Genomic DNA, 21,730 nt, shown 5'->3' on the forward strand with positions numbered 1-21,730 from the left:
TTCTTGGGTGTTTTTAGCTGTATGTGTCCTGCATGGGTCCTTTTTAAGGACTCATGCATTAAGCTATGTGGCAGCACAAGGAGTCAACCCTAACATGATCAAGGATGTCTACATTTGTTCCAAGATAAATCACACCAGCAATATATAGAAAACTGTCAACGTTACCTAAAGTTATTTAATCGCAATAGTCATATCACAACATACCAGGCTTTGTCTCAAATAAGTTAACTCGCTCGCACTAATGTTAGCTAAAGCTGATCACCACTAATCACGAGAGTTTACCTCAGATAATGTAGCTACCAACCAGAAAGTTGTAGTGATAAGTATCTAGCAGTAAATGTCAACTTATGCAGTTAAGCTTTACATTTAATCAGATCTACTACTAGCCTACTAGCACCACACTAGATATGAGGATATCTAATGCAGTATATAAAGGTATGGTTTTTGCTGATCTACTGAGTAATAATTTTTAACAAGCTGTAGTGGTTTTTATTATTTTAGCATTATGCTAACGGAGGACCCACAAAGGACTTTTCCCAAACCTACCGAGCAACAAGAACCGTGACTTTGAAAAATAAAATGTTGATAATAAACTACGTTTAAATGTCTGCCATTCTTGCACCTCCTGTTTTCAGATGGATGATTTTACCAGACTTTGATGGTAGTAAAGGGTCAACATTTATGAAGGAACAGTGAATAATCTGTCACAAGGACAAAGATGTCAGAGAAAGAGGCAAGATACCAGTTCTTTATTTTTTTAAATGTTTTATGTTTATTTGATATGGGCATAGCAATTACATTGGACAAACGAGATGCATTGTTTAAGTGTTTTAGCACAAGTGCTAATTCGCAACACTTGTCCATATGTGATTTATACGAAATCCATATAGCTTTAAAATCAGTGTAGTGATAAACTAGACACCCCTATGAAATACTTTAATATACAAATCTTTCTTTCCAAAATCTCAAAATAAAGTCCAGTTTAAAGTGGCTGTCCTTGAATTCGATAATTGCAGTTGTGGCTTTCTGATATCTGGATGCCTTCTCCATTGTTGACATAAAAGGCTTTGATGGTTATGGCTGCCTTTTTTACTGTCAGGTCTTTTGCTCCAAAAGGACATAAACTTGAAGCAGGCCAGTTCTCCTTGTCTCATCACAGATTATAGTATCAGGTGTTGCACCAATAAAATGCAGGTTTGGCTGTAGCATCACGCCAGCCTCATGTATGTGCTGGTTTGGGTGTTTTTCTTGATAGACCAGCTTTGCTCTTGGTTCATTGGCAGTACCATGTTGCTCTGGCAGCAAAGGGGTTTCGGGTATTAAGTGGACTCGATGAACTTTTGACTGAACTTATTCATTTTAATTATCTTTTTAAAGTTAGACGCCATCAACCTTCCTTATCACTACTCGTGCCATTTAGGACAGGAGGTCCAGCCCTCAGTTTGAGCTTGAATCTCCCTTGCTGCCCGGCCAGGCTGCATTTGCTCTGTAGTGTAGAAGTAGGTATTTTTCTTTTTGTGTAGAGCAAGCTGGGATTATTGTCGTAATCGGAACAAGACATGGATGGTAGTGATGGTCACTTGTTTCAGTGTAAACTAAAGGAAGAATAAATTGAAAAAGGAAAACATATCTGCAAACAATAACAAATATAAGGAAATGTTATTGTTTCTTAAATTTAGGATATTTACCCACATTGTGCAAAATTGCCAAAATTTCAGTTATATTTAACTGATGAAACAGCCATATTCTGCCTTTTCCTTAAAATTAAACATAAGATTGTGTATGCAGAGTACACATGAGAAGGACAGCAACCAGGGCCAGCATTACCTGTTAGAAATAGAAACAGATTACGGGCTTTGCTTTCCTTTTCACTTTTCACAACAATAGTAGATGTGCTGGGGGACTCACTACTGAGGCAGAATAGTGAGTGCTCTTTCTAGGTTTGTAGCAATGTATTAATCCAGTCTGCAGTAACCTGGTTCCCTAAAGCTTCAACCCAATGAGAAAGGTTTTTTCTATTTTGAGCTTTCACATGTTATCTCTGGCTAAAACGTTCGTCATATCTCTCCATGGTTTTTTTGAGTCCCATTTGAATGCTCCTCCATGTATTTTGGTCCTTTTGTCTCCAAAATAGGTTGAAAACATACTGTGAAAATGTTTTCACGCAAGCAATTCCATTGAAAAACTGGAAACAACAGCATTGAATACCGCTAAATGATTACGATAGGTCAGTTGTCACTGGAGATTATTTCCTGTGTTATTCATTCTGTGCTACTCTTTCATCAACGCTGGATATTTATTTTAGTCTGAGTAAGTTTCATGTCATGGTTTTTGATCTTTCAGTCATCCACTGGGCCTGGTCATAACAGTCAACTGGTGTGCAGGGTGGAGTTGGTCACCAAACCAGGGCAGGAGTCAGCAAGAAAAAAAATGTCTCAGCCATGGAGTCTGATAAAGTATGCATTACACTCTTACAGTGGAGCACAAGCCTGTGGTTTAATGAATGTAACCTGAGTTCCTTGTTAAACAAACAGGCTGAACCTGTGAAGAAAACTTTCTGTTTCTTCATCTGTTACCGAAATTCCCCCGTTCTACAGTGCTATAGTCCCATTTCTTTAATCTTTCCTTTATCATTACTTTTGCTTGTCTGCAAAATACACAAAGGTAGAAATGCTTTGACCACAATTCCACGGATAATGCAGTATAATTGACCCTTTTAAACTATGTCTGTCACTGTTCATAGCAGCTGGTTTTAGAGGCTGGAGTCAGCCACTTATCTCTACCAAGTGTTCATATTTTGAAATTGGTGTTACAGGTTACTGCAACCCACTTCTGAAGTACATCAAATACTGTATGATGTGAAGCCTGGTGGTGGGAGAAAAATGGAAAAGCTGGATAATCAGTAATTGATGTCACAGTACCCCAGAAAATCTGAACAGATTACTGAATGACAAGTTTTCAGACCCAAGCGACTCCAAAGAAAGTTTTCTTATAGACACCAGAGTGTATGCTTTCGAGCACAGAAAAAAAAAAAATAATAATAATAATGATTGGGTCCTATTCATGCATTTTTTCCAAACTATATACTTTGAGTTTTAGAAAATATAACAACATTTTTAAAATACACTGTTGTTCTAGTTTTCACAAAAGTAAAAAGTTAAACTGTTCAAAGTCAAATGTTCTCCATTTGGTTTTCAAAAGCTCAGCACAGTTGATCTTTAGTACAATAAAGGGGACAATGAGTTCTGTGGATATACAGAGGATAAGAAAAAGATCCCTGCAGAAACATAATTTTAAACATTTATGAGGGTCTATAATGGGAAAGGAGTCCCTTGTCCTCGTCACCAGCCTTAATGTGTTTTACCCCTACTGTCTATCCTCTATCCATCCTCTGTATCCTCAGAGCTGACACTCATGTTGTCGTTTGAAATAGGAATGAAATTAGAAAGAATCTGTGTCTAATACTGTAAGCCAAACTTGGCAGCTGTGAATGCCGCCCTTCTTGTAGTTATCTCCATCTTAACCATTGTCATCTTCCATGCTCCCGAGTAACTCCTTGTCCAGCCTGTGCTACTGAGGGAGAGGAGCAGACCGAAGATTTAGAGACTCACAAAATCCCTCATGTCCCCTCCCTTCTCCCACCACACAAATCCCTTCTTCCAAGTCCCCCACCTCTCTTTTTCACTCTCCAGTCATTTTAAATACAGTAACACAATCTGAGGGAAAGCTGATATAATCTTTTCTAAACTATAAAAGTCAGTCACCCAGAGAAACATCTGCACGGTCAAATTTAAAACAAACTGTCAGGGAGTCTGGTGTCCCCATAAAGAGAGAACAGAGCAGGAACGGTGGGGAGAAGGGGTGATGGTGAAAAATAAAGAGAAAAGGAGTCATTTCTAGGAGGGCGTTTTAGTGCCTTCCACTTGCATTACTCAAACTCAAACCTCCCTGAGGCCAGCCGGATCCTTGCAGGGTAAAAATAATGCAAATCTATTGCTACCAGTTCCTTTTATGGCTGTTTGAATTACAAGGTGAGCGTCATTGTTTTTTTTTTTTTTGTGGTCAGAGGTGAAAAAAATATCCATACCCACTAATTTTAACATCTATGAAAATCTTTTGGCTACATGAGGTCATGCAAGATAAGTTGTTACTAACGGATCCACATAATTGCATCAAAGCTAAAAGCACAGTAGTGTGATCTGAAATGTCGCAGAATGTAAGCTGAAAAGCATAAGGAGCTTTCTACATAAATATATGTGAGAGCTCTCTTGCTAAACCACAAGACATGGCATCAACACTGGAAATTGAGGGAAACAGCACACTTCCAGTCAAAGGAATTTTTTTTATGGATTATGCAGCATGGTGGTTAGCACTGTTGCCTCACATCAACGAATCCCGGTTAAATTCTTGGCTTTGGCAGATTTTCTCCAGGCACTTTGGAGTGCCAAAGTCGTAGATGGACACTTTCTACATGGACTGTGAGTCCAAGAATCAAACCACTGATTCCCAGGTTGGCAGATAACTGCTCTACCGCCTGGGCTGTGAGGCAGCTGGAGCAGGACTATTCTTCTTAGGTATTAACTTCAGAGAAGAGAAGGCATCATGGTTTACTATGACAACACTTAATTTGTTGTCAGGAAACATCTGCATCATATTACTGTCTTAAACCACAGCAGCCTGTTCTTGGTTACTGGAATCAGTTTATAGCTTAAATATAGTGTTTTTGTGACAAAAAGGGCATAATCATTTAATAAAACTTATAATGAAAGTTAGTTGTGCACAACACACCAAGTTTATGGTAAATTAAGTTCAGCATTTCCCTGTGGGCTACTTATTGTCTCAGTTTTGTTCATTGAACAGAGTTTTTCATAACACATAACAATAACCCTCCTCTACTCTTGTAACAAAACCATTCATGGTTACTAAACTGAAGGCTACAGCACTATTACATCAAAGTTATAAGTCTTTTAAAAAGACTGAATGAGCTAGTTGGGCCAGAGTTTTCATATTAGAAACCAAAAGATGATTTATTTCCAAATACTTCATTTGACATACAAACACTTTATTCTTATTCTAAACTAAATGTGCCTATTAAATCCATGTCATTAAAAGGTAAAGCCCGGCAGGATTTGTCACATGGCACACAGTTGAACTTTAGCACTTCAGAACAACAAATTAGATCGTTCCGTAATCACGATCACAGTGACTTGTAACTACTGTTATCGTAACTTGCTGATATATTCTTCTCGCCTGCACCATTTAGTTGCTGAGCTCACACATTTGCATCAACTGCACAATGTAAAGATGTGAAGGTTTTGTGCAAAATGAAAAGTAAGAAATTAGGTATGGCTAGGATATTGGGTGGAGTCAGTTGCAACCCAACAGCATGTTCTCAGATCGATCCCCAAATTGTCTCTGCAGGACAATGAACCCAGCATTGCCCCATTGTCTCAGGGGACATGTCTCATATTGTGACAATCCCAAGCTCAGATGAGTGCGGAGGGTGGTGTCAGGTGGGAAATCTGACATAAAAACCTATTCCAAATCTATTCGTGGAACACAGTGATCCACTGTGGTGACCTCTACCAAAGGAAAGAAGGAAAAAGTCATAAATGCTTGGCTTACAGTCGTAACGATCTTGCCTTTATACAGGTGCAAACGTATATAAAGCCTTCAACATTCTGCCATTGTCTACAGATTCAGGTCAAACGAGTTCATGTGGCATAGACTTTCACAGCTATTGGATATTGAGGCCCCACATCTGTCCATACAAATGGCAGACCGATTGATACATGTTGGGAAAAGTTTATCCAACTTACAGTAACATAAGTAAGGCAGCGGAGGAGGCTATGTTTTTTTCCTTCAACCGCTATGTGCTTTACATGTCTTATTCATGTTCATGACGTGGTCCTGTTCAGGTATTATCTGACCATCAGCAAAACATACTCCCCAGGTAGAGGTAGCCAAGATACAACATAATAAGACTCATTTGACATAGTTCTTAAATCCTAACAACATATTGCTAGGATTTGAAGATTATTGGATTGGTTTACAAAAGAATCACTGGATCAAAATTAGCTAGATTAGATGTCAGGGTGGGCAAAGACCAAAATAATAAACAACCTCTAAAGATAAATCCAAGATAACCTACATGAAAAAAAACCCAAAATGTAATTATTTACTAAACCATAGCAATAATTAAAAAAAGTCTACTATAACAGCCTACTATTCACTTTATTATTCAAGTGCTTCACAAAACAGACGTTGCAAATAATAAATCACTTTAAACACGGTTGATGGGTATGAATATTTTTTTATTTCATATAATACGTATGGTTCTCCATCGGAAAAGGGTGGCATGCCTTCTCCGGGTGGTTGGAGAAGTCCTGCCTCAGGTGGAGGATTTCAAGTATCTCGGGATCTTGTTCACGAGTGAGGGAACGATGGAGTGGGAGATTGACAGACGGATCGGTGCAGTGTCTGCAGTTATGCGGTCGATGTACCGGACCGTCGTGGTGAAGAGGGAGCTGAGTCGAAAGGCGAAGCTCTCGATTTACCGGTCAATCTATGCACCTACCTTCACCTATGGTCATGAACTTTGGGTAGTGACCGAAAGGACAAGATCGCGGATACAAGTGGCCGAGATGAGTTTCCTCCGCAGGTTGGACGCTCCCTTAGAGATAGGGTGAGGAGTTCGGTCACCCGGGAGGAGCTCGGAGTCGAGCCGCTGCTCCTTCACATTGAGAGGAGTCAGCTGAGGTGGCTTGGGCATCTGTACCGGATGCCTCCTGGACGCCTCCCTAGGGAGGTGTTCCAGGCATGTCCCACCGGGAGGAGACCCCGGGGAAGACCCAGGACACGCTGGAGAGACTATGTCTCTCGGCTGGCCTGGGAACGCCTCGGACTCCCCTCGGAAGAGCTGGAGGAAGTGTCTGGGGTGAAGGAAGTCTGGGGATCTTTGCTGAGGCTGCTGCACCCGCGACCCGGGAACGGATAAGCGGCGGACGATGGATGGATAGATGGATAATATGTATCAATGTAAGGATCATCAAACACAGGGCTTAACCAAGGCCAATTTTTGGTTCTAAAGAAGTTTAAATAAAGTTAAACAGATCTGTAACAAAATGTTATAGGTTATCCTTTTTAGCACAGTCTTTTTAACACATTTTATGAAAATTGGGCTCGTAGTTTTTGCAAATGTACAAACAGACTTTCTTGGTCTTGACAAAGGTATCAAATTGAAGTGCAAAATGACAAGAGATACAATATGATATGATACGAGATGGCACAATACAGCATGGCACGATACCATATAATGCAATATAACTTTTTGTAAACTTACACTGGAAGCTATTTCACTATAGGCCAGAAATGATGAAGAGGTAAAACACTAAAAATATCTGCTGGTTCAGGATCTGTAGTCATGGTCCAATAATATGCAATTCACTGTAAAACGGTACACTGGAAGTTCCACCCGAGTTTAAAACAGACATCGCGATTCAGGTGGTACATACTATGACTAAATCGGTAGATCCCGTCTTTTGACTTGTACCGTATGTCATTTATGCATTAAATTATGTGGATTGGTTGTACAGCTGTAGAAAGAAAAAAAAATAGAAATCAGACTGGACATATTGTTATTCATCTCAAGGTCTGAAACGTAAACGGCCCTCTACAGAAGGTGTTATCCTGGAGCAGAACGGCTAAACAATCCAGCACACTTCAGTCAAATTTCCATGGGCTTTAGGTTAGAATGCCACTGAAGTACACATTGAACATGGGGGCACAGTGCCTGCTCTGTTCTGCCCTGTCTGTTTTGAGCTGAGTGTTGGATTGATTTAATTGATTTAATGGGAGTGCACAGTGTCATAGAGGGAGGTAGGAGACCAGGGATGCTTTAGGGAAGTCAAGTGTGTTGCACTACCTCAACTCAATCTTAGACTGCCCGTGTCAGTGGGCAGAAAGAGCCGACAACGATGATACATAGCACAACATCATGCGTGAACACCTGAAAGTTAGAGCCGCATATATGAAGTTCTCTCTCAAACACAGAAATGTGTAAACACTTTTTCCCAGCCTAGAACATCCTGCTCCCAGCTAATGCTTTGAACAACACCCAGAGTGGTCTGATAATGCCTTAGTGAGACATGTTTGTGTGTGCAAATGTGTGTTTGCCTTCACACACACAGTGCAAGGGACTTGGTGACAGCAAGCTCGTGCTAATGCCACCCTAAATGGTGCGTCTAATTACTTGGCCTACAGATAGCTTTTAGCTAAATCACCTCGGCTTCTGAAGAGCTGATATCAACAGTGACAAGGGCCTGGACAATTACATCAGCCCTCTCCCCATCCACCAGGTCCAGCACTAACAATCAGTGTGATTTGCAGTCGCTTCATTGTTGTCGTCCCTCTCTCCATGACAGTGATGTTTTCCCGGCTGTTGAGGCAGAAAGAAAAAGACAAAAAGAGAATGCAGGAAAGAGGGAAATATAAGAAAAGAGAGCTGGAGAGAGGGTGAGAGTTGTCAGTAGAGTGCTTACTTATGTTAATGTTTTCCCTGCAAGTGCGTTAGTTGCTACAGAGAGCCATATAGACCTGGCTGACAGCCGCAAGTGGACCGAGCTGGTAAATTTAATTGATACTGGAGAGGGGTCCTCTGGTTGGATTGCTCAACGGCTCACTGTTCCAAACACTACACACATACAGACATATACACACACATATAAAACAGCATAACGCTGAATACAGTAGCCAACCACAGCACTTGCACACAATCCAAAGCTCCAAATCACATTACATCTGTAGCAGCATTCCCAGTCGGCTCCACTTTACTGGCTCCTACACTTGCCAATGATAGTGTGAGTAAATGGAAGAATAAGTTCCCTAGGTGCCCTTATTCCTAGTTTTGTTTTTTCTGAAAGACAGATATTCACACTTAGCACACAAGCAAAACACAACAAAATGAACAAAAGAGACAGAACTTGTACAAAAATATTTAGCGTGACTCAGTTAAAGCATATTAAAGTGATGCAATTTTATGGTAATAACTTTATAAAACTCATAGCTTATATGATCCAACGTTTCTGAAATGAAGGCAAAAGCCTCGGCAGGGCCATCTGTGCTATCAAATTAATTTCCCTTTGAGGATTTTTGAATTTTGTATTTTTGAATTTTAATCCATAAGCTCCGCCCCCTTAAATGTAAATAAACCAATGGGTGTTGAATGTCAGTTGCAACATGAACCTGAACTCAGACATCAATTTTCAAGCTCCATGAATAAACATTAAAAGATCCTGAACTGTCTTATTTAATCTATTTACAACAAATTATAAATAGATATCCATCCATCCATCCATTATCTATACCTTAGCTTTATCCTTTGCGGGGTAACAGGGGTCTGCTGGAGCCTATCCCAGCTCATTTCAGGTTAGAGGCAGGGGTTACACCCTGGACAGGTCACCAGTCCATCGCAGGGCCACAAATAAACACACAAACCATGCTCACAACCACACTCACGCTCACACCTACTCACGCCCACCTAATTTAGAATCACCAATTAACCTAATATGCATGTTTTTGGACTGTGGGAGGAAGCCGGAGTACCCGGAGTTTTTTAGTTTTTTTAAACTAAAATGCATGTACAAGGAAAAGGGAAAAAAAAAAAAAAAATGTATTTGTACCTAAATAGATCCTTTCCTAACAGTGTCTTTTAACACGGCAGCAACTTTGCTGATTAAAACTGGACAGAACCAAGAGAAAATAACCAGTATTTATTTATCTATTTATCTGTTTGAAATCTGCTTCTACCTACTACTATCTGCTAAAGAAGAAGTAGTGTATTCTTCTTTGCATTTATTTTGTCTTAGTTTTTATTCTAATTCCGGTTAGAGCGCCCGAGCTGTGGAAGAAAAATCCACAGAATAGCCTTTGTATAAGCTGCATGGTTCAAAACCTATGAAAAAAGTAGCGGCTTATAGTCCAGAAAATACGGTATACATATTTATATATATATATATATATATATACCGTATATATATATATATATATATATATATATATATATATATATATATATATATATATATATATATATATATATATATTTCTGCTTTTATTTTGAATCATGTCAGTTCTGGTCCTCCATAGCTGGGTTGCTGTCGACATTCTAGCATACTTCTAATCTCGAGGTATATGTGTGGGTCTCCGCAGATTCATATTAGTAACTTAGATATGTCGACACACTCTGGACTCCTGAATTCCAAACTCATGAAAATTGAATCCTAGCACTGGGAGTGCTACTTACAACAGGAGTGTGTAGGAAATCAAATCGTTAACATAAGCTGTTCATTTACTTCTAAGTCTCCATCCATCCTGCCCATTACAAAATAGACAAAACCTACTACAAGTTTACAGCTTTGTGATCAAATTGATACCGTATTAGCTGTACTGCTCTACTCAGGGTTGATATGCACATTCTACCGATCTGGAAGTCTTGTAGACATGACAGATCTAGGTTGCCATATCAGGACCCAAGTCTATGTACTCAACTGATTCCATAGACATACACTACCCGAGTTGAGAGACACATGGCTCCGTGATATGTTAGGATGAAAAGGTGCAGCGTCAGAATCACTGTTTTATAGGCTTCCCCTCCTTTCTGTGCTGTCAAATACTGTACATAAGTAAATGCAAACTTGTAGTAGTTGTTGCTCAAGCTGATAACATGTTAGCGTTAGCTGTACTGGCAGACTCTATATCATACTGTTCAATAAGCCTTGCCGACACGAAAGATTCTGTAAGGCAAGGAGGGGGAATTGGACACAAGAGCGGACACCAGATGGGTGATAAGAAATAGTTCAGTGCCAGTGTTGGATGGAGGATTGGTGGGGCTGGTGGGTGGAGGGCTGGTGTGCAGAAAACAAGGACAGAGATGATGGATCGGGAACACCAGATGATCGTGGGAGTAGTTGAGCATGTTCAAGACGAATAGGTAGGATAATCTCTGACAAGCCAAAAACTAACAGGAATTAGCACGTGGTTCATACAAACTAGAATAATATCAACTTTGGAAGTATTTATTTGTTAGAGATAATGGACTTGTTTCGCTGGTAGGAATTCATGGTTTGTTTTTATGGATAGAGTTTAACATGCAGTCCAAAGGAGTTGTCAGGTCAGAGTCTGAGAGATGGGTGATCTGAAAGGACACAAGTCCTTTGAAGGATTTATCACCGCTGTTTCCAGGAGGTTTAACTGCGGATCAGCGGAACCTGATTCACAGTTAAACCGCTGATCCATCAATTAAGTGCAACACTGCAGTGGTATTCAACTTGGAGCGCAGCTGCTGCACTGTTACAATGTTGTGGCTTAGGTGGTACTGTGTTAAAACTACAGCTAATTAACACATGCCAAATGACTATGCACTTGGGCCAGTTATGTTTTGTACCACAAGTTTCCCAATGTGAGGCAAGGCAAGTTTATTTCTATAGCACAATTCAACAACAAGTTAATTCAAACTGCTTTACAAATAAATTAAAACATACATAAAAAGCATGATTTAAAGTAAATGAAAGAAATAAGGACAATAGATCATTACAAAGACATTAAAACATAAATAAAAAGCATGAAGGAAGGGGAGCGTTAGCCAGCCTGTCAGGAAACTTATAAGAATTGAGAAGTATTTGTTGCTTCAGGATTTGTTATATATTAGAATCACAACTTGAGTGAATTTAATTCTGAATATATTCATAAACATTGTATATTTCTTCAAAAATGCATTTATTTATTCATGAAACTGATGAGGAGGACCTTGGGGACCTAGCAAAACTCTAACACCCTGGTTGATGCTACGTTTCTCAGAGTGGTGCCAAGTGGGGTTGGATCATTCGACAACTGCCTGTCTCACCCCATTACCCTCCAAGCCTCTCCCCAGCCAGTTACTGCCCCCCTGCTCTGTGAGGTCACACCACCAGTGCCACTACAATGACACCATCGTTGGCTCTTACTGGGTGAATGGAAAGCGGGACAGAGAAAAAGAGGGAGAGGGGACTGTGGGGTGCTCTTCACGTGGAGGGCTTTGCATTTACTCTGAATATTTTACAGGTGCATGATGAGTGTCAGACTCCAAGGGGATTGTGCCTTGAAAGAAAAGTCATAGAAAATAAAACATGTTGCATTTCTCATCCAGAGAACAGCACATTTTTTCCAGCAAGTAGATGAATTTGTAGCAAAAACATATTTAGAAAAATGATTTTAGAGAATGAATTGTTTTTTACCTGTTGTTATTTTTGATGTGCACCGAGATGCCATGTGAGAAAAGTATTTAGTCATGTTTCCATTACCACTAGGGTTGGACAAAAGCAGTATGACTCTTTTCCTGATTATCTGTGATTTGATGACCCTCTCCATTGCCTTCATTGCCAGAGAGGTGAGGGCCACATGGCAGAGGTTATTCAGGGCTTTGATGGTGCCAGCCTTCTTGGGGGTGCGGATGATTGTGAATTGTTTCCACAGCTCATGGACAGTGCTACTGGATATGTATATGTATATACACTCACAGGCCACTTTATTACGTACACCTTGCTAGTATCGGGTTGGACCCCCTTCAGAACTGCCTCAATCTTTCATGGCCTAGATTCAACAAGGTACTGGAAAACATTCCTCAGAGAGTTTGGTCCATATTGACATGATAGCATCACACAGTTGCTGCAGATGGCAGCCCAGTGCTCCTAGTAAAGCAGAGGACAAATTTCAGGGTTTACACTGACAAATATAAAATAACAAAATATCACACATAGACACACACACACACACGCGCATTATATAATTTCTGGCGGTCGACGGCACCCGTAGCTCGAGGAAAAGTATGATGGACTACTGCGTGAACTTTTTGGAAGAGCGAGAAAAGGTGGAGAATGAAAAGGGACTTTTGAAAGGCAAGTTCCCTTTCAAAAAGATGCCAGACGGTTCGCTGGACAAGACTAAAGTTATTTGCATGTACTGTCGATTGGAAATTAATCACCATCGAAGTACGTTGAGTCTCAAATTCCACTTGCAAGCCAAGCACACGACAGATGCAGAGAGATGCATCCCCCAGTTTCTTAGGGTTTTATTCACAAGTGAGGCGGAGAATTAAATTGGAGATTGACAGGTGAATTGGTGTGGCGTCTGCGGTAATGTGGAGAGAGTTGAGCCAAAGGGGAAGGCTCTCTGTTTACCGCTCGATCTAAGTTCTCACTTTCAACTACAGTCACAAACTGTGGTAGTGACCCAAATAATAAGATTGCGGATACAGGTGGCTAAAATAAGCTTCCTCCAATGGGTGGCTAAACTCAAGAGATATAATTAAAGGTAAGAACCCATAGGAACCCTGACCCATTTCTACTTGAAGAAAAAATATGAAGACGAAGTGGATCATGCATGTCAGGAACTGTATAGGACTGTTAGGATGGCCGTGTAACGGCTGGACTGAAGACAATAGGAGGCTTGAGGCAGAGGTCAGGTGCATACCAACTCGGTGTTTATTTCACCAAAAAGACACATCTATACAAAAACACATTCTTTCCAAAACGGCTGCAGACCCACAGCCGCATGTGGTCCTGGCAGCAACAGGGATTGATGAAACCTGGCAGCCTTATATACCCTGCCACTGTCACCGACCACAACAAAAGGGAGAACTCACCCTCACCATACATTTAAATCTATACCCCAAAACACAAATACATGAAAATATATTTACAACTAAACCTCAAATAATCTAAATAAGGTTAATGATAAACTACACAAATCAATTAGAAATCAAAACAAAAGCTGAAGAGTCAATCAAAGAGCCTAACACCCCTCCACTAATTACTGACTTGGTTTCTCCTGAGCCTTTAAATTGGTGCTCAGCCCTTGCAGAACACCCTGCAGAGGAGAAACAGAGGTGAGTAAACAACACAGCATGGAACAGGTAAACCCATCACATACTAAGCACATGTGTTGAACTATCCAAACCAAGTGTTTGTCTCTTTGTTTTACAGGCTGGCCTTCAATTCCTCCCAGCAACAAAAATCTACAAAAACACAACAAAATCGAAAACAACTTCAATAAAATATTAAATGTTTTGTGTTTGTGTTTTAATTTACTGATGACCACCATATATACTATTAAAATACACAATAGCAACAAGTAATGAAGAGGGCCTTCATTACAAGGACATTTAAAGGCAATGTGACACCTGTGTTGCCACGGGTTCTTATGGATGACCTGCCCATATTAATTTTGCCAATTTGGATTTTTCTGAAGAACTCTAATTATCCTAAATGTTTATACTAGGTTGTTTTTTTTACATCATGGATTTAATTATATAGCATACATTTTATTGTTTTTACTGTTATTGTAATATAGCCATTTGCTACTATATTTCATTATTATTCTAAATAATATAAGAACAGTAAGCTATAAACCTTGACTCTACAACTTTGATGGGAGTATACTAAAGCTTTTCTTCAGTGTTGCTGAATGCTGTCTGAAGTACCTCCAGCAGCATGGTTTAAGTGACATATATTATTATTTTGTACTATATTAGGTGAATTTACATAAAGTTTCAAGTTTTATAAATTCACCTCTATTGACACCCATGTTAAAATGTCCAAAATGACATCAGAAATAAACATATTTACAGCATGGTTCAAAACAGTTTTGGTCTCAGTAACTAAATTTCATATCCGATAAGACTCTCCAGCTTGGATGAGCTGAAGGTGCCGAAAGCCGCATTAACATTGATTGGCAAGAGGTGGGCGTGTTCTGGACAGCTTCCCATCCAGTGTGTGTGCAACGCTCTCATGTTGAATGTATCGCTATACATATAGCACATGCTCAAACTGGACTTGAATGGAATCGGTAAAAAAGGGAAAGTGAAAATTGAGAAATTCCAGTCCCTGCCCAGTCGATTGGGTGCGTCTAAGATATTATTGTATATACTGTATATATACATATGTTTGTGTGTGTGTGTGTGTGTGTGTGTGTGTGTGTGTGTGTGTTTGCGTGTGTCTGTGTGTGTGAAAAACATGAATGAGTATCGCAAGAGTATCACAAATTTAGATTTATTATCAAAACCTAAAAATTCTTTTTTTTTTAAAACAAGATATAAATTATTGTGGGAAGTGAGGGGATGAGTCATACTTTGTGGGCCGATGGGGGGGAGTGGGTAGAATGAATGGACCAAGAGGAGTTAAAAGTAGACCACTTTTAGAAGCACCCTAAAACTTGGGATGTTAAGGAGTTGCTCCCAGAGGTCAATCACAATGGTACCAGTCAACAACAGGAGCTGGCTCTTTTACCCCCATCTCTCTGTCAGCTTTAGTGGCTCTTCTCTGTGCCAGACAAAAAAGCTTATTGGGGGGTATAGTAGGGTAGATGGGTCGAGACGCAGCATGGCATTTTAATGGTGATGGAGAGAGTGAGGGAACAGAGAGAAGGGTTGGATGCGGGTAAAGCAAGACGACTCCCCACACCACCCCTCTTTCCATTCACACACGAACACTCATGCAAAAACTCATGTGCAAACATGAAGCATCATAGGAGGCTTTTTATCTTAATGATTGCTCCCAGTTATATCTCTTCGCAGAGTAGATGAAAACAGACAGCTATCTGAAGAGGGGGTGTCAGTGGGGCTCAAAACACCAGATGGAAAGGAGAGAAAGATGGGGAATAAATATTTGGGATTTAAATTTTTTCTGCTCATTCTAAGTAGAGAAAGAACAAGAGTGTTCGTGGTGATTCTACAGATACAATATAGTGCCACAATAAAGGAGCAGAAATGGCAACATAACATGTTTTATCATGTCATTTGATCTATATAGAGCATTCACATGACAGGTTAATGTCAACCTGTTAGCACATATTTCTAAATATTGTCAAGGTCTGGGTATTTTGATTATGATATTTATTGAGTTGTTCACATATCTCTGTCACTTTTGCAATCCTTCTTTTATTCATTTAGCTTAATCTCCTGTTTTATTTAGAAAGGGTTTTACCCAGTATGTGTCTTGTTGTGAATGTATATTAGGCTTTACAGGAGGTACAGAAAACTAAAACTTGGGTTAGAAAATGCTAAACATCATTTGGAATTTGTGACTTGCTCACATTCCTATGCATGCAAAATCTGTATCGTATCACATAGGCTTACATAGGTTAATTCTTAATCACTTGAAGCAGTTCCCTTATCTCAAGAAAACAGCATCAAATGGGAGACAACAAAGAGTGGTTACATCAGTACAAGGCCAAATCCATGATGTTTGGCGGCGAAAGAAGACGAAGAGAGCTGAGTGATTAGGACCAATCAAGGCTCCAACGAAGGTAGGGTTAAGTCTAATCCATAGTTCCTCTCCATCAGTTTAGCCAATTATATTGTAATCATATATCTACATATATAATTCACATTTTTCATCTGATCCTTTCTGGGAGGTTGTCTGATGAACAGAAAGGTATGTGTATAAGTTTGCTTTGAATCTCCAATAAGAATAACTTTAATTGAGAGAAGTTTTTTGTCTTTATTTCTAACTAAGTGTCTTCTTTCTTATATCAACGAGCACGCAAGTTTAAGCCACCCGACAGTTTCTTCCTTCATTGTTTTGCATGTATATATTGTCTACACCTGTGTCTCCTCAACTGCTCTGTGGAGTGGTTAAATATAGTCCTCTGTTTTCCTCCTTCTTTCGCCATTTTGCTGTCCGTGTTCCCATTGTTCTTCTTGAGCTCTTGAGTCCTACTTCAGAAAGAAGGTTAATTAAAAACTACTAACCTGAAATGAGGGTAACCCTGAGTTTTCCATTTCAGAGAGCAAGGTAAGTTAAACCTGAAAAAGATTCAACTCAAGCCCGCTTTAGGAACTCAAAACTTATTCTCAGAGTCCGTTACTATGGTAACTTCCTCTCTGAACCGTAGCCTACCTGGTCAGCAGCGCATTTTGTTACATAAACCCAGAGTTCCTCTCTGGCTCTCACATTTTGTGAATCTGTATAAAGTTTAATTTAATGAGGTAGTTGATCTTATAATACACTATAATACAAATTTGAATACAACTGAATAATTAAATTCTTTAATTGATAAGCCTGTCAGTGGTTACAATGGAGTTGCATTTGTGTCTGGAAAGGAACTTAAGGCTTTGAATAGATAGCATGGTTGTATATAGACATGATCCTATCCATACCTATACCTCACAAATATCAAACCCTTAACTTGACACCAAATCACTTACATGAGATCCTCCTTTAATAGCAACAAATTGTAATAAACTTGTTCTGTATGATTTAACAGTCTCAAGTATGTTGCAGATGAACTTTGACCATTTATTTCAAGTTTGAACCAAGATTTAGATGTTGGCAAGATTCTCTTACATTTGTTAAGAAAGCTCTGGCATATGGTTCATGGTTGACTCAGATCCTGTGTGTCAAAAATAACTTCAAACCATGATCCCTCCACCACCATGCTTAACAATGAGAAAGGCTGTTTCTGCTGAAATGCCTACATAGTGCTGAGCATTAAGGCCGCGTTCAGACTGCAGGCAAATCTGATTCATATCTGATTCCTTCTCATATCCGATTTTCAGGGCTGACTGTCCACACTGTTTTTAGCAAGTGTCCAAATCGGATCTGGCTCTGTTCAGACTGCGCCACACATTGACTGATCTGACGGGTTGCCGTAGCAACGACGTCGGAGCGGAGGCGTCACCCAGCACGTGTATTGTGTGAAGTCATGTAATTGCGACATCAAAAACAATAACAATATGGAGCCAGCTCACATGCTGTTCCATACCTGTAAAGCTGGGCATGCAATGTGCAATATTTTAAATCGTTTGAGACTGCCCCATCTAACTCTAATCCTCCCGTCGGACCTCTGTTACTGGAACTCGAGGCTGGTTTTGGGGCAGGGGTGGGGGCTGTGTCCACCCAAACGTGCGTCCTCCCCACCCCGATCAAAGGTAATGGGGATCCTTTATTTTATTTTTTTATATATATATAAAAAAAAATATATATATATCTGTATCGTTTCTGATTGGGTCGGCACTGCGCATCATTTTTAGACATAACAATGAACGCATACCGCAAAAGTTGTGTCTCGGCGGAGGGACCCGGCGTCCCAGCAAAATGCGAAACAGAGAAAGGTGTTCAGAACAAAACCACCAGCAAACTAACAAACCAACCAACAAAGCTCAGAGTTAACAAAACGAACCAGCAATGAACAACTGGCAGCTGATGAGCTGACGGGCTGCAGGTTCAGGCTCACAGCGCGACTGATAGGAAGATATGAAGGCTGATTTATGGTTCCGCGTTACACCAACGCAGAGCCTACGGCGTAGGGTACGCGGCGACCCGCATCGTATGTGGAAATGCGGTCTTTTTTTCTGCTATTAAAACATATTGTAATGTGAATTTGCAACACTTAAACTACAAATAATAGTTTTTGACGTGACATCAGAGATTGTACATGCTCTCTGTGAAAGGATGAGTAGCTCCACAACTGGAAATGGGCGGGTGGTTTGGAGCATGGGTGTGGGACAGTCATATCCGATCTGAGTGTTTGGAGCTGTTCAGACTGAGACGCATCTGCCCAAATGCGATATGGATCGGATATGAAACTACCTCCTGGAGGTGGTTTCGATCTGGTTTGCAAAAATCGGATCTCATGCGGTTTGGGACTGTTCAGACTTCAAAAGAGTCATCCAGTTTCAATCTGGATGGGCTAAAAATCGGATATTTGCCTGCAGTCTGAACGCGGCCTAAGGCCAGTTGTAGTCTTTCTGCTTTTTGATGCCAACTCCACTTTGTCTCCATCTGTCCATAGGACATTATGGTTTCTGGTGGTTGTTCAAATGCAGTTTTACAAACCTCAGTCCTGCTTCCATGTCTTTATTAAACAAGAGATGCCATCACCTGGCAACAAGGCTGGGACCGGCTGTTATATGTTGCTGAAATATTGGCCACCACGACTAAACAATTTTGATTGCGTTTTCACACACTAAAAGTGGGGTACTACATTTTGCAGATATCTCTATGTATATATAATTTAAATTTTTTTCATTTTTGTTTTAACCACATGGCGATGGCTCAATCAGACAGAAATATTCCAGACTGCACACTTCTGTGATAGCAGCATGTGGTATATGGTAGCGATCCCAACTAAGAACCACCCTAAAGCCTTCTGCGATTTCTTCATTTTATGAAAATAACAGAAACCTAATTTTCAAAGCAAGCATGCTGTCTTTAAGGACTTTTGATAAAAAGCAGTTTGCAACAAAAAGCCTCCCGCTGGTCATTTGAAAGAATATGAGTTAGCACCACATCTACACTGGCTTTATCTTTCAGATCTAGACAGACATTCAACTTTTATGTATTTTTAACTGATGTTTGTGGGTATATTATTATGTTAATACAATGAACAAGGCAATCTCTTTGGATCTTCTTCTACTATTGTATTTTCCGCACTATAAGTTACTTACTTAAAAGCCCTAAAAACTTCTCAAAAATCAGCCTTTGGTATGTGCACTACGGTAAGCGCTCCACCCGTTTGATTGGTGGACCATTTCCTGTTGAAACAACGATAAACCTGCTAATTGCAATTTACTTTCCTAAGGACCCTATATAATGGCACAGGTAAAACGACACGCTTATGAGGCTCAGTTTAATCTGCAGGCCATTGAATAAGCAGCTGAAAATGGCAATCGAGCAGCTGTGAGACATTTTAATCAAAATGAGTCCATGGTCAGAAAGTGGAGAAAATGAGAAAGCGAACTGCGCCAAGTGAGGAAGACGAAGCTGAGTTTCCAAGGGAACAAAGCAAGGTGGCCAGAGCTCGAACACGACTGGAACAGTGGGTTGTGGAACAGCGAGGAGCCAGGAGGAGCGTTTCTACTGTCACCATTCGACTAAAGGCAAAAGTGATTTTAGAAGAAATGGACATTGAGCACTTCCAAGGAGGCCTGTCTTGGTGTTTTCTCTTCATAAGGAGGCGGCGTCTCTCCATACGTGCGAGGAGCCCTGTGGCGCAGCGGTTGCCCGTGGATTATCAGGAAAAGTGGACCATCTTCCACTACTACTTAACTACTGCCGCGACATTCTAACAGACAAAAACATCGCGCCCAGCATATCACCGACATGGATGAGGTCCTGCTGACTTTCGACATCCCTTTGAACCATATAGTGGAGAAAAAGGGGACCAGAATGGTGGCGATACCCACGACTGGGCACGAGAAGTCGGTGTTCACCGTGGTTCTCGGTTCCCACAGTAACGGACAGAAATCGCCACCTATAGTGATTTTCAAGAGGAAGACTTTGAAGAAGCATTTTTTTGCCAGAGTGGTGGTGAAGGCAAATCAAAAGGGCTGGATGGACAAGAAAAAAATGAAAGAGTGGCTGAGGGAAGTGTATGTCAGGAGACTGGGTGGCTTTTTTCACAAATCAACGTCCCTGCTGGGATGTGATTCTACGCGCGCCCACCTCACAGACAGCATCAAACAACAAATGAAGCAAGTGAATTCGGAGGTTGCCATCATCCCGGGTGGCCTAACAAAAGAGCTCCAAATGCTGGACATTGGTGTGAACCAGGCTTTTAAAGTCAAGTTGCGCGCGACGTGGGTACACTGGATGACGGACGGTGAAAACTCCTTCACAAAGACTGGGAGGCAGCGGCGCCACCGTATGCGGATGGTTGTGACGCATTGGCTTAGGTCACAGCTACATCAATTGTCAGAGCTTTTGTGAAAGAAGGCATCAATGTTGAACCACAACCGTCCGGGAAGTCTGACTCAGACAATGATGAGGAGGAGCCCGGAATGTTGGACAGTGAAATAGCTCAGCTGTTTAATTCGGATACTGAGGACGATGACTTTGATGTTTTTGTGGCAGATGAGTGAGTGGTTTGTTTAATAAAGTTGAAGAAACTCACTGTTTGGGTTCCGTTGTTGTTTTTTTACCGTATGTTTTAGCATGCATCTTATAATATGGCGCGTCTTATATATTAGTTAATTACAGAAAAAGACCACAGAATTGAGAATGCTCCCTATGATACGGTGCGCCGTATGGTGCGAAAAATACTTCTTGGTTTCCCCTTGGTTGTGTCACCACTATAGCCTAAAAATCTAGATGTACTGCTAGCAAATTTAAATTTTGTCTAGTGATGGTCTAGCGACCATCCGGTGGAGCCCAAATGTCACAGAGAGCCAATCAAATCAGTTCATCCTTGTAGAGAGAGTCTCTGGGTGGTTTTAAGTTAAAGTTAAGCTCACAACTAAATTTGCCGATAACTTTTCAAATTATGGTAGATATCATGCCACCTAGATTAAGTTTGTTGCTGTAACTGTAGCACTACAAACAAAAGGATACTTATGAGGTTTAGCGGGGAGTCAGGTAAATTGGTTTTCACTTTGATGTTTGGTTGAACTAACACTTTATATTTTAGTTTAAACTAGAAATGAGAATGATCCACTGGTAAAATTAGTTTTATGTGGGTTCTTTCACATTCAGCAGCTTCAATAAGTTGTGTATTGGCTGTTTTCACGTGCAGTCTGCAGGTTGATGACAGCAGCACACACACACAGGATACAGAACCTCCAGCCTTTCCCACTGCTGCCCACTAAAGCCCACTGTTTACTCTGTTTTGTTTTTAATCACAGCAAGCCAAAACTCTAGATGTAATTTTCCACTCCGCATACATCTAAACACAAACACAGACACATAGAAAGATATACATA

This window comes from Cololabis saira, chromosome 13 (assembly GCF_033807715.1).
Source record: "Cololabis saira isolate AMF1-May2022 chromosome 13, fColSai1.1, whole genome shotgun sequence".
NCBI lineage: Eukaryota > Metazoa > Chordata > Actinopteri > Beloniformes > Belonidae > Cololabis > Cololabis saira.